This window comes from Nicotiana attenuata, chromosome 2, assembly GCF_001879085.1.
Source record: "Nicotiana attenuata strain UT chromosome 2, NIATTr2, whole genome shotgun sequence".
NCBI classification, from domain to species: domain Eukaryota; kingdom Viridiplantae; phylum Streptophyta; class Magnoliopsida; order Solanales; family Solanaceae; genus Nicotiana; species Nicotiana attenuata.
The window spans coordinates 47,647,062-47,661,271 of NC_031990.1; the positions used below are offsets into that span (position 1 = coordinate 47,647,062).

At 36.8% G+C, this 14,210-nt stretch overlaps 2 pseudogenes; both read right to left on the reverse strand.

The window, feature by feature from the left end:
• On the reverse strand, positions 5,652 to 8,290 carry LOC109219278 (annotated as a pseudogene).
• Positions 10,167 to 14,210, reverse strand: part of LOC109219289 — a 5,231-nt pseudogene continuing 1,187 nt past the window's right edge.

The following is a 14,210-nucleotide window of genomic DNA, read 5'->3' on the forward strand; positions in this document are numbered from 1 at the left end:
CCAGTGATCAGCTGTGCTGAGAAGCTGTGTAGAGTAAAATCCAGTACTCCAGGGTCCCACAGAATCCATAGTCTTCCCTCTGTTACTTGCTCGCCCACTTCCAATTCCTAGTAATTTTTTGAATAATCTTTCTTGCCATAGGTTGCTTCACCTTGTGCTCAATTATTGCTATAAAAACTACTTTATTCTCCCTAATATACTGCTTTATTTTTCTATGTTTGTAGACTTTATTCAAGTCTCTAACATCCCATGCTACTATTTCATCTTGGTATGATTGCTATTTATACTACTGCTACCTGTCTGATTTAGTGGTGCCGGCATTTGAGAGCTCAAAGGAGCAAGAGTGTTGAACTCATTAGATGTGCTCACCCCTGGGTTCCTTTCCACAGTCTTGGCCCCTTTTGAGACAGACTTATTTTTGACTGTCTTCCACCCTTCTTCCTCTGTAGGAATATCTGGACCTTTTGAGAGACTTTGTTGCTGTATAGTTTCATTTCCCTTCAGCTTCACACCCTGTACTTGAGTTGGTGGTACAACAACCTTAAGTATACCCTAATCTCTTTGCATTCCCCGTCCTCATGTCCTATCTTCCTCTACAACTGTTGGGGCTTCTGATACCACCTCCCCTTCTGTTGTTTAGGCATAGCTTCCTTCTGTGGTTCCTGGAACACATGCCCCCCCAATTGCAAGCACTTGTTACAATACATAGGCATCCAATCATACCACACTTAACCTGTTCAAATTCTCTTCCATTAGGAATCAAGCTTCAAAAGAGCCATTAAGCGATAGTGGTTGAATTTGCAGTGATAGTGTGTGTTGATTGATTTCTCTTGGTGCAGTATATTTCTTCATGGCCGTTGTTTCTCTTCCAATTTCTTTTAGTGAAATTTCTGTTTTATGTGTTAAGTGAGATTAAAGTGTTTGAATTTCTATTTTATGTAGAATTTGCATTTGATTGCAAAAGCATTTAGTAGATAAAATAACATGAGCGACTACTTTCAGTCGTTTGCTTCTAACGTGAAAGTGTGTGGTGTTCATTGTCATGTTTTCTTATTTTCTATGTTGTTAAAATTGACAATTAGTTGATCTTCTGCTACTAGAGATACTAGAATAGAACCTAAAAGCCAGAAGTTATTTTGCTATTTGAAAGGATTTGAATGTCGACCATCAAAACATCAAGAACAAGTTTCTTGATTCGTTGTTTGGTTGATTCAGCTTCTGTGCTTTGGAGTTTAGCATGCGATAATTATCTGTCTTAGTTTGCCTACATGAAGTTTAAAGCATGAATGTCTTATCTTGTTGCAATTGTGTGAGAGTTCAAAGTTGGATTAGTGAGCTTTATATTGTTTGAAATGATATTATAATATCCGTATTTTATAGTTATAGTTGGCAAGTTATATGTCACTGGTTTTACCCACAATGAGGTTGATTTTTCACGTGATTAAAGGCATACATGAAACCAATCTCAGAGTCTTTATGACCTTTGGTTTATATCTTTGGTAAAGTTAAATTTTAGTTTTGACGGACTTATGGCTCTTATCATGTTTTGAATTCACCTTTTTGTTTTATTTCCTTGATGTCCTTTCTTCTTTTTGCTCTCCTGTTTGATTTACTTGTTTGAATGTTTAGTGTTTGGCATATCACATAATGTTAAACATGATTGTATCTTGAATGCCTGTTAAGCCGTGGGAGTTGGGGGAAAAGGCCGAACCCATTAGATATTAACTTGCTCACATGCTTAGGAAATGGGTTTTGGTCAAATACAAGAAATGAAAAGTTGAAATGGATTTTTATTTATTTATTTATGTTTTATTTTCACTTTAACTGGAGCATGCTTATGCCGTCAACACAGAGTAGGCAAATATTAGGATATTTTCTTTCAGCTTTGAGGTAAGAGGTTGCCCCCTTTAGCTTTTATTAGGGGATGCCCCGAACAGTTTGCAAATATTTAATGCCCCGTGATATCATGTAATTAAAGGCGTTGACAGACACCGTGGAAGAAGCATAGTGTAGGATAGATTAGGACTTTTGGTACCTTCTTTTTCTTTTTTTTTTCTTTTATTTTACCTTTAATTTATCTAAGAGGGGACAACGTCGAACCTTTTTTTGTGTTTAGTTTCTTTCTGTGTATTGTGCCTCCAATTCGAGTATTTTTAAAAGCAAACTAGATCATCTATGCAATCGTGACTTTCACGGGACTAGGTGATGATAGGCTATAATTACGTATTTTAGTCGATTATTACACTCTAATTTACTGCACTTTAATTGAGTTTGCGCTTTAATCCTTAGTGTTTTGCACTAATGGTGTGTTTTATGCTTTATAGGAGTGATTCCGAGCTATGTAGATACTATGGAATGAATTCAAGTGATTTGGAGCTTTAAAGTTTGAGTAAAAGATCAAGGAATTAAGCCGGGATCGTGTTTGGGGGTCAACTGATGACAGTTAGAGCAAACGAAGATTTCAATAGGCAGATTGCGCACTGTCTAGTAAAATAGATATAACTTTTTGCTCAGAATTCCATTTTGGCTCCACAATATATGGTTGGAAAGCTAACGTAAAGGGCTACAACTTTTATGTTTTACGTTTTTCCAAATTCGGAACGAAATAGGGTGAAAAATGCGCGAACGCGCGAAGTTTGCGCGAAGTCGCGCGTGTTAGGGGGCTGAGGCAGAATGGTGCGCGAAGGACGCGCGAGGTCGCGCGAGTCACCCGGGAAAAGTGTCCTTTTTCACATTGGAGAAGGTATAATTGTTTGGTCCCAACCCTACTTGGTATATATACATGAGAGAACGTTTTTAGAGTAATTTTTGACCAAGGAAGAGCACAGAGCCGCCGTGGAGGCCGGGTTTCATCTTTTCTTCCACCAACTTAGTAATTTTTATGTTTCTTTGTATGATTTGTTTTTGCTNCGATGAAGGACTAACAGTTCCAAGGGCCTCAATGATGGCTCTTTATGATCAATGATGAGTAATAAATGGGGAAACAATCAATGAAACACAATAAATGTAAGCAATAAAGCAAAGGAAAGACAATGGAGAATGTTTAAGTTAGAGAGCAGAGAATGTTCTTGTTCTTGTATTGAATATCATGTGTGTAAGAAATAACAAGGGTCCCATTATATAGGAGGGGGAATCCCAACATAGTACAGGTGCATTTATTACAAAGATATGCTGCTGGTACAACCATTTATTACAAAGATATCACTACAAGAAAATAGGCCTTTAGCGAGGGGAAATTTGGTCATTAAAAGTCCAATTTCGGTCGTTATAAGTTGATAACGACCGGAAAAAATCCGGTCGTCACCGGTCGTTAAAAGCTCCGACGTTAAAAGTTAACGACCGGTTTTACTATCCGGTCGTTAAAGGTTCTTTAGCGACAACATAATTTTCGGTCGTTATACATGCTTTTTAGCGACAGAATTTTTCCCTCATTAAAATGTTATCCGGTCGTTAAAAAACTCTAATCACAACAACTAATTAAGTCAATTCAAGTGATTTTCGTGACCGATATTCCCTTCGTTGATTGTATAATTGTTTTTAACAGCCGAATTTCCCTTCGCTAATGGTCATTTATCTGTTTGAGAAACATGTCGATAAAGAGTTTTAATGACCACATTTTTCTTCGCTAATATGAAAATATAATAAATATAATTACTAAAATTTAAATTACATGAATAGTAATAATTCTTTAGATGCTTTCATACACGCTCAACAACATTAGAAAATAAACCAAATACTTGATATCTTGTTAGTATAATGAACTAAAGTATCATATTTACCAGAAACCAATCCAAATTGTATGACATCATTTTTAACAATTCCTAAAAAGAGAAAAAAGTAAAATTGCAACATATATATTTACATAAGACAATGTCTTTAATCATCCCTCACAAAGCAAAAACCTCTTATACTTCAACTTGCTCTACACTTCTTCAAGGATAGGTTCTTTGGACTTCAAATTTTTAATCTGTTAAAATAACAAATTTATGTTAGTTTCGTAACAAAGAATAAACAACTAAAGAAGATCATATTAAAGTATAATATAAAGATGAAAAATTTGAAGTGAAAAAGTACATGTTGAAATTGATGAACAGGCCTATTCGATGACTACAAAATCTTTTTCTATGTTGATCCTATAGGCATATTGCTCAACTTCTGAAAATTAGTCTAAAGCTGAAAATTTCCAGAAAAAGAAGAAAGGGAAAGGATGACTAACAATGCAAGACTTCAATTCGATGATCGAGATAACAAGTGGGGGCTTAAAGAAATAACGGCTCTTAGACTTCAATCCCATTTCCTTGTTGGAATCAAAATCTAAAACTTCACTCACAAACAAATACAAGTACTATGTAATGATATATTTATTTCAAGAATTCAATTCAACGGGATTAGAGTTTAACTTGGATAAAACAGAACAATTAAAGGCCTTACATTATATCAAGGATATGTCATCAACATACGAATATCACTGAATGTGATCCAACGATCCTTAGTCTGCAAAAATACTTATTTTTTGGTAAGGAGTCTCCTTAAGTATTTATATTAAGGATAAATACTTTTTTTTGTAAAAAATATCACTGAATGTGATCCAATGTCCTTGTGATGACAACTGCCGTTATATTGTACTTGTTGTAGGCATCAAGGGCATGGTGAAAATACATGTCATTTGATTTTGTCAAGGACTTGAGACTGTGTAAGCAATGGGGCAGACGAGGATTGTGAAGATGAAATTTTGGTGGAGAAGTTTCAAGGTGATCTGAGGCAACTGTTAGATGATAAATAACGGCAGCAGGTGGTCGAGGGAACATGTTTGGATGCTGCTAATAATAACGGGAACAAGTCCATTGTAGTTCATCAAGGATTTGATGCTAATAAGATGCGAAATACAGCAGTTGTTGCTAAGAATGCATCTGGGCAGCAGCAGGTCACAAAAACTGGAAAAGAACTAGCTAATAGTGGTCCAATTAATCCTGTAGGTGATGTTTCAAAGGGGGTGAAGGGTCAATCTAAACCTACAGGTGATGTTCGTGCTACTACAGCCTTGGCGAGGCTTTACAAGGCTCAGCGTTACAAACTAATCCCAAGCTGGATGGTAATGGAGAAGTGGCAGTCGCAAGGATGCAGCTGGTGAACCATCTGATAAGTCAACAGGTTTTAAAGCTTCTATTGTGGCTAATGAGGGGCAAGAATCAGATGTTGTAGCTAAAGGATCTGATGTTTGTAAGCTACTGCCTATAACAGCTGGTTCCAGTGCTGCTACAGGTCCCGTTGACGCTACTATAGTTAAGGGTTCTCAGGTTTTACAACAACTCAGTATAATCCACAAGTGGGTCTGGGGACGGTAGTGTATACGCAAATACCTATACCCGATGGGGTAGAGAGGCTGTTTTCGATAGACCCTCGATTGGCATGGCACGTGTAGCTTCTGGAAAATATTACTGTTTTTTGAAGAATTAGCAAAGCACCTATGCCCAATGTCACACCAGTTTGACACGAGTACATTAAGGCAATTGAAGGATCCATGTAACATGAGGAATGACTAGAGCATAGACCGTTAAAAAAACGCAAACAAGCAACAATGTGATTCTTCAACTATTGAACATCGACATATGCTTTTATAAACTAATCAGCATAAAGATGTGATTTATTTTTTATATGACATGAGAGAGAAAAAAGCATGAGATTCTCCTAACCTTGACTTCTACGGTAAAGTATTCAGGAATAACTTTGTGTAACTCTTCGCTATGAACAACCACTGGTATTCTGTGGACAAGTAGCTTTGCCACCTTGGGCTCTTGCACCTAAATTCAAAGGAGTAATGACCATCTTATAATCAGGACAAAAGAAAGAAAATGAAATTTAAAATAAAAGGCTTTATGATATTACCTCCTCACGAACTAACGGTATGATACAATCAACTCCACGTTCAATCTTGGCAAGAACAAGTTTCATCGCAGTACATGTATCATCCAGACAATTATGTGGAGAGTCCTTCTTTCGAAGTTCAAAACCTAACACAGACTATTTGGAAACTATTGTAAGTAAACAATAGCATTCACTAAGCAGAGCTTGTGATAAATAGTTAAATACTTGTTAATCTTCAGTTTATAAAAGGAACCACAGTTGGAAAAAGAAGAACGGGGAGACAAACCACAAAGACTGCTAAAAAAAAGCAGCACAACTATTTTACTAAACACAAAATGAATAGAGTTATTTGGAGTGTTCAGATAAAAGCATTTGAAAAAATGTCTGCACTTATAAATTCCCAAATAAAATAGGAATCCAAAGTAAGGGTTGATATGGCCAACAATGCAACAGAGTGGACATATCGTAACATGGGAAAGAAATACTAAGATTAAAAAAGCACAACTTATCTTACACAAATTACTTAAAGATGGTCTTCTATTAGAAGGCTGATCCCGATATTTGAAGACATAAGATGTGTCAATCACTCTTGCATGATCTATCTTCAAAACTATTAAGAACAACATAACAGAGCTTTATCAAAAAAAAAAAAAAAGAAGCGAAGGACATAACTGAGGAAAAGCACGGATAATACTCTGAGGACGAGGAAAGAAAAGAGAAAAGGGAGTAGAAAAAGCATTAAAGCTTGGGGATATTAAAAAGAGACACGTGATCATAAAAGCCATGTCATTTTCATTTACCAGTAGATGTGCACCAAAGATTTGAATGTTAATTAAAGACCATCACTTATGATGCAAGATGTAGCTTATCTCGAAGGTCATTGTGTAAACTGTGGCCAATCAATATGGTTCCATGTGATAATAGCTTCTTCATGGACATCTGTACATCGCCCAATGAACAAGAAACTCCATCTAAATCTCCAGCGGTTATTCCAGTAATCTCAGTTCTGTAATCTGCAATTGGTTTTTTTGGATTCACAAATTCATTGAGTCTAACCTCCTCGTGTGATGGAAATGAGTAATCTGTCGGATATTGAGGGTGCTCAAAAGTTAAACGAACCAGTCCCTGCACTGCCACAATATCAATATTTTAAGCACAGAACTTGTTGGAAAAAAAAGGTGTGTGTGTGGCGGGGAGGGGGGTTATCAAAATTGGAGAGCATGCAACTATTTTGCTATCAATAATTTTGAATACTAATTCCAATTTTTATTTTTATTTTTTATTTTTTCTATCACCATGCCCTGCTAGCTTGCGAGCAACTTGACTATAATCCACCGAGCAGCATGTCTTGCCCACAAGCACATGTTGTCAATGGTAACTCCGCCCACAAAGGTTAGAGAAAATCACTCATCATAGCATGTGTTGTAGCTGGTATTCAAACCACGGATCTCCAGGTTGTCACTCTCAAATATCAACTATATATCTACAAGTTATAGCCGTAGTCAAATTCTAACAGAACAAGTTATAGCCGCAGTTAAATTCTAACAGAACAAGTTATAAGACCTATTAGCAGCGACTGGAGATGAATTAGCTACTCTCAACCCACTTAAGTAGATTTTTCCCAACTATCTTACAACAAAACCACCCTAATGTCGCAGTTATGATTCGTAATAATACCAGAAAGCCAAAATATACTCTTCACCTGTTCCGCGGATTCACTATCCGGCGACTTTTTCTGAAGCTTCTCTACAGCATCTCGATTGGTAATAACATTGAAACACCTTTTTGAAAAGCTGCACAAAAGGGACATTATGGCATTAGTAGTAGCAGCATTATTTTACGCTAATTAACCAAATGAAAACAAGAGGTAATCGATATTAACCACCTTTATGATATACTCTTTGACTAAACGTCTTCAAAAACGCAAGCAGATCATCAACGGACCTCTTGGACGGGTCACTCAAGCTAACCCCTAACTTCTTGTCATATGATCTCAAAAAATCTTTCCACCCTCCGCTACTTCCTTTCATCTGTCGCTTTTGCGCTAACTTGACAATTTCGACTAGAACCTTTTATAACAATTAAACATGAGAAATTACATTTCATTGATCGTTCCTCCGGAAGCTAATTGGTAGTAATTATCTATTGTATATAAATTTTGAATTTGCACTATTGGAAAGTCTAATTATTGTCTAGTTCTACATAAAAAATGTAAAACCAGCTCAGAAATATGAACAACATATATATAAATCGTTTAACCAGCTAATTGTACTTAACTCCTGCAAAGGTGGGTACATAAAAAATAATTTAAATGAGGGCAAGTATTAAACAGGTGAGCATTTACTGTATAATCAACAAAATTGCAACTTTACGCGGCTGCGAGATTCACCTCTTTCTTCGCTGATGAGGCAATCTTCAAATCCATTGCAAGGGCGGCTCTAAGATTTAGCTGGTGAAGTCCTTGCCCTAGCCCCCAAATATTTAGCAGGTGAAGTCCTTGCCCCAGCTCTAAGGGGTTCTCAGGTTTTGAAGAATGCAAAAGCACCTGTGGTTGATCGAAAGGACTGCTATAATAATAGATGCTGAGCAATACGCTAATGCAGCTGGACAGTTGATCACTAAGGAACTTGAAAAATCTAAGATGCAACTCTCAACAGACCGGAAGGAGAAAAGACTGAGCAGGTACTTGATGCTCCAACTCCTAACGGGAATCGAGCTCAATCATCTCTTGAAACTATCGCTGCTTTGAAGGATCCTAAGGCAACAGATGGTACAAAGGTTTTGGAATTTCCTANCTCACAAAGCTAAAAACCTCTTATACTTCAACTTGCTCTACACTTCTTCAAGGATAGGTTCTTTGGACTTCAAATTTTTAATCTGTTAAAATAACAAATTTATTTTAGTTTGGTAACAAAGAATAAACAACTAAAGAAGATCATATTAAAGTATAATATAAAGATGAAAATTTTGAACTGAAAAAGTACATGTTGAAATTGATGAACAGGCCTATTCGAATGACTACAAAATCTTTTTCTATGTTGATCCTATAGGCATATTGCTCAACTTCTGAAAATTAGTCTAAAGCTGAAAATTTCCAGAAAAAGAAGAAAGGGAAAGGATGACTAACAATGCAAGACTTCAATTCGATGATCGAGATAACAAGTTGGGGTTTAAAGAAATAACGGCTCTTAGACTTCAATCCCATTTCCTTGTTGGAATCAAAATCTAAAACTTCACTCACAAACAAATACAAGTACTACGTAATGATATATTTATTTCAAGAATTCAATTCAACGGGATTAGAGTTTAACTTGGATAAAACAGAACAATTAAAGGCTTACATTATATCAAGGATATGTCATCAACATAGGAATATCACTGAATGTGATCCAACGATCCTTAGTCTGCAAAAATACTTAGTTTTTGGTAAGGAGTCTCCTTAAGTATTTATATTAAGGATAAATACTTTTTTTTTGGCAAAAATATCACTGAATGTGATCCAATGTCCTTGTGATGACAATTGCCATTATATTGTACTTGTTGTAGGCATCAAGGGCATGGTGAAAATACATGTCATTTGATTTTGTCAAGGACTTGAGACAGTGTAAGCAATGGGGCAGACGAGGATTGTGAAGATGAAATATTGGTGGAGAAGTTTCAAGGTGATCTGAGGCAACTGTTAGATGATAAATAACGGCAGCAGGTGGTCGAGGGAACATGTTTGGATGCTGCTAATAATAACGGGAACAAGTCCATTGTAGTTCATCAAGGATTTGATGCTAATAAGATGCGAAATACAGCAGTTGTTGCTAAGAATGCATCTGGGCAGCAGCAGGTCACAAAAACTGGAAAAGAACTAGCTAATAGTGGTCCAATTAATCCTGTAGGTGATGTTTCAAAGGGGGTGAAGGGTCAATCTAAAGCTACAGGTGATGTTCGTGCTACTACAGCCTTGGCGAGGCTTTACAAGGCTGTGAACTCAGCATTACAAACTAAACCCAAGCTGGATGGTAATGGAGAGGTGGCAGTCGCAGGGATGCAGCTGGTGAACCATCTGATAAGTCAACAGGTTTTAAAGCTTCTATTGTGGCTAATAAGGGGCAAGAATCAGATGTTGTAGCTAAAGGATCTGATGTTTGTAAGCTACTGCCTATAACAGCTGGTTCCAGTGCTGCTACAGGTCTCGTTGACGCTACTATAGTTAAGGGTTCTCAGGTTTTACAACAACCCAGTATAATTCACAAGTGGGTCTGGGGATGGTAGTGTGTACGCAAATACCTATACCCGATGGGGTAGAGAGGCTATTTCCGATAGAACCTCGATTGGCATGGCACGTGTAGCTTCTGGCAAATATTACTGTTTTTTGAAGAATTAGCAAAGCACCTATGCCCAATGTCACACCAGTTTGACACGAGTACATTAAGGCAATTGAAGGATCCATGTAACATGAGGAATGACTGGAGCATAGACTGTTAAAAAACGCAAACAAGCAACAATGTGATTCTTCAACGACTGAACGTCGACATATGCTTTTATAAACTAATCATCATAAAGATGTGATTTATTATTTATATGACATGAGAGAGAAAAAAGCATGAGATTCTCCTAACCTTAACTTCTATGGTAAAGTCTCCAGGAATAACTTTGTGTAACTCTTCGCTATGAACAGCCACTGGTATTCTGTGGACAAGTAGCTTTGCCACCTTGGGCTCTTGCACCTAAATTCAAAGGAGTAATGACCATATTACAATCAGGACACAAGAAAGAAAATGAAATTTAAAATAAAAGGCTTTATGATATTACCTCCTCACGAACTAACGGTATGATACAATCAACTCCACGTTCAATCTTGGCAAGAACAAGCTTCATCGCAGTACATGCATCATCCAGACAATTATGTGGAGAGTCCTTCTTTCGAAGTTCAAAACCTAACACAGACTATTTGAAAACTATTGTAAGTAAACAATAGCATTCACCAAGCAGAGCTTGTGATAAATAGTTAAATACTTGTTAATCTTCAGTTTATAAAAGGAACCACAGTTGGAAAAAGAAGAACGGGGAGACAAACCACAAAGACTGCTAAAAAAAAGCAGAACAACTATTTTACTAAACACAAAACGAATAGAGTTATTTGGAGTGTTCGGATAAAAGCATTTAAAAAAATGACTGCACTTATAAATTCCCAAATAAAATAGGAATCCAAAGTAAGGGTTGATATGGCCAACAATGCAATAGAGTGGACATATCGTAGCATGGGAAAGAAATACTAAGATTAAAAAAGCATAGCTTACCTTACACAAATTACTTAAAGAAGGTCTTCTATTAGAAGGCTGATCCCGATATTTGAAGATATAAGATGTGTCAATCACTCTTGCATGATCTATCTTCAAAACTATTAAGAACAACATAACAGAGCATTATCAAAAAAAGAAAAGAAGCGAATGACATAACTGAGGAAAATCACGGCATAATACTCTAAGGACAGGGAAAGAAAAGAGAAAAGGGAGTAGAAATAGCATTAAAGCCTGTGGATATTAAAAAGAGACACGTGATCATAAAAGCCATGTCATTTTCATTTACCAGCAGATGTGCACCAAAGATTTGAATGTTAATTAAAGACCATCACTTATGATGCAAGATGTAGCTTACCTCGAAGGTCATTGTGTAAACTGTGGCCAATCAATATGGTTCCATGTGATAATAGCTTCTTCATGGACATCTCTACATCGGCCAATGAACAAGAAACTCCATCTAAATCTCCAGCGGTTATTCCAGTAATCTCAGTTCTGTAATCTGCAATTGGTTTTTTTGGATTCACAAATTCATTGAGTCTAACCTCCTCGTGTGATGGAAATGAGTAATCTGTCAGATATTGAGGGTGCTCAAAAGTTAAATGAACCAGTCCCTGCACTGTCACAATATCAATATTTTAAGCACAGAACTTGTTGGAAAAAAAAAAAGTGTGTGTGTGTGGATGGGGGGGGTATCGTAAAAATTGGAGAGCAATGCAACTATTTTGCTATCAAATAATTCGTGTAAANAAAAATTATCAACTTTTAATTTTTAGGAGGACCGATATTTTCGACATTTTATACTTGGCACACAGTGAAACTGATAGCACGAAATTGACATTTAGAATAAACTGTTAGAGAAGATGATTTAATCGTGGCAGGAGATATAGCAGTTGCTCGTTAAAACATATAACGCTCGATGGGGAGTCAAATCACAATCTATGCTCTGGCTTCTCTCATCCCTGCTCCTAGTTCAGATGCCTTTTCTAGCGAAATTATCACTCAATTCACATAGAAAAGGGTAAAATCTTGAACCTTACCTTGATGAGAAGAAACTTGAAGATGAGCAGTTGTTGTCAATGGAGGTGACGAGCAGCTTCGTTCGCTAATTGCTGAATTTTAGGAGTAGAACAGTTTCTCTAATTATTTGAATTCGTCGTAGCAGTTCTCTGCTAATTCGTTCAAAACTGAGGTTTATGATGGAACTGTTAGAGAAGTCGATGTTTCAGTCTTTTTAGGTTTATACGAACTGTTTAGAGATAGTCGACATTTTAGGGTTTTTTCCTTTTTCTGGGGGTGGGAGATTTGGCGGAGGTGGGGAAAAAATGAGGGAAAAGTTAGCGCCTTTTATTAATTAACAATTATTTAATGACCGCCTGTGTTATACGAATATTATCCCCTCATTAATATTGAGCTAAAAATTAGTTTTAACGGCTGGAAAAAATTTTGGTTATTATAAATACACTTATAACGACCGGATTTATGTCCCTTCGTTAAGAAATGGTCGTTGAAAATCAAATTTCTTGTAGTGATTCTAATTCGCAGTCTCTCTCTCTCAAATTCGTAAGTGTGATTTTGCTCCGTTCTTTGAGTTCGTTGGTATCCTGCAGTTTGTATTGCCAATGTTGCAGGAAGGTTTATTCTGTTTCATCCTGGGAGGATTTAATCCATTACCTTGGCAACGTGTGAGGGGGTTAAAATTCCTTAAGGACGCACAAGCAAATTGTGGACTCGGAATATTTCTTATTCTTTACTATTTTCCAGTTTCATTTATTCTTCTAACAGTTTTCTGATTTTGTGTTTTAACACAGTAGCGGATTTACAAGCTTAAGGAATTTTAATACTAACGTTTCTGTGTTGAAATATATATTAAAATGTTATTTATATTTTGTATACTGGTTTGGAGACTAAAGCCTTCGTGCTTTCTACTCCAATAATTGTTCTATCCGGTTTAAAGTATATCAAAACTTTTTCGGAATAATAAACGTACGGGTTTGAAGTATATAAAAGCTTCACCATTGTTACGTGTTGTATGTTTGGTTTGGTATTCAGTTTGAAGATATCAAAACTTCACTGATTTAACAAAGTTCTGTTTTGTTTCCAACTCTACAGAAAAATGACGAATGAAACAAACTAATGGAAATGTTGCGGGAACGGGTGCTACTCTTACGAGTGTTGCTGCCTCGTCAAGCCGTTCAACTCCTGCCATGCTATGGCACCAGCAGAAAAACCCGGAAAGTTTTCCGGTATTGACTTCAAACGTTGGCAAATGAATATGCTCTTCTATCTTACTACGATGAGTTTGCAGCGATTTATCAAGGAGGATCCTCCGGTCCTGGCTGAAGGCACTCCGGATGACGAACAATTTGTTGTAATTGAAGCATGGAAACATTCTGATTTCTTGCGCAGAAACTACATTTTGAGTTGTTTGGAAGATAGCTTGTACAATGTCTTTAGTGTCATGGAAACTTCAAAAGCGTTATGGAATGCGCTTGAGAAGAAGTACAAGACTGAGGATGCCGGACTTAAGAAGTTCGTAGCTGCAAGGATTTTGGATTTCAAGATGATTGACTCTAGGTCGGTCATAACTCAAGTCCAAGAATTACAAGTCATTGTGCATGACCTCCTTGCTGAAGGTATGACCCGAATCAATAATTTTATTAATAAGATTTATCTTGTTATTAATTATGAATTTATTATTGAAGGTATGGTCATAAATGAGGCCTTTCAAGTTGCCGCTTTCATTGAGAAGTTACCTCCGTTGTGGAAGGACTTTAAGAACTATCTAAAACACAAGCGGAAGGAGATGACACTTGAAGACTTGATTGTTCGTTTGAGGATAGAAGAAGACAACAAAAATGCTGAAAAGAAGTCACGTAGAAACTCGACAATAATAAGGGCTAACAGTGTTGAGGAGGCGCCACAAAATAAGAAGAGAAAGAAGGCTTCTGGACCAAAGAATTACCCAAGCAAGAAAAAGTACAAGGGCAATTGCCACAACTGTGGAAAATCTGGGCATAAGGCCGTGGATTGTCGTGCACCAAAGAATGATAA